The sequence below is a fragment of the Apis dorsata genome, unplaced genomic scaffold (assembly GCF_000469605.1).
Source record: "Apis dorsata unplaced genomic scaffold, Apis dorsata 1.3 scaffold_256, whole genome shotgun sequence".
Taxonomy (NCBI): domain Eukaryota; kingdom Metazoa; phylum Arthropoda; class Insecta; order Hymenoptera; family Apidae; genus Apis; species Apis dorsata.
The window spans coordinates 853,473-853,934 of NW_006263534.1; positions in this window are offsets into that span (position 1 = coordinate 853,473).

The following is a 462-nucleotide window of genomic DNA, read 5'->3' on the forward strand; positions in this document are numbered from 1 at the left end:
CACTGTCTGTCGTGAACACACATGCCTGTCACTGAACAGTCTCACGATGACACAACGTCAATGACACGATCCAATAATCGAGATGATAAAAATCACGGGAATTTTTCGTAGGAAAATCTCGTGCACGATCGACCGATCGATACGCATGATGATGTTTTATCGGGGTGTTTTAGAAAAGGGCAGAGGAGGAATGTAGGCGCACGAGTTAGGGCGGCGGGGGGTTGAGATGGTCGCAGGGGGTAAGCTCGACGTGGAAGAACGGCGGCGTTCCGGGAAGGCGTGCTGGCACGGAGAGAAGACGCGGCGAGCGAAATAAGAAACGCTGTGAAGAGCGCTGCTCCGTGTCAGCTGGCTCTTGGCAGACTAGAGGATCCGAAATCTGTTGAGAAGAGGATGGCACAACGAGGGTTCCCGAGGGAAGCCAGGGACGATCCACGGGGTGTGGCGGAGCCGCTTCCATCG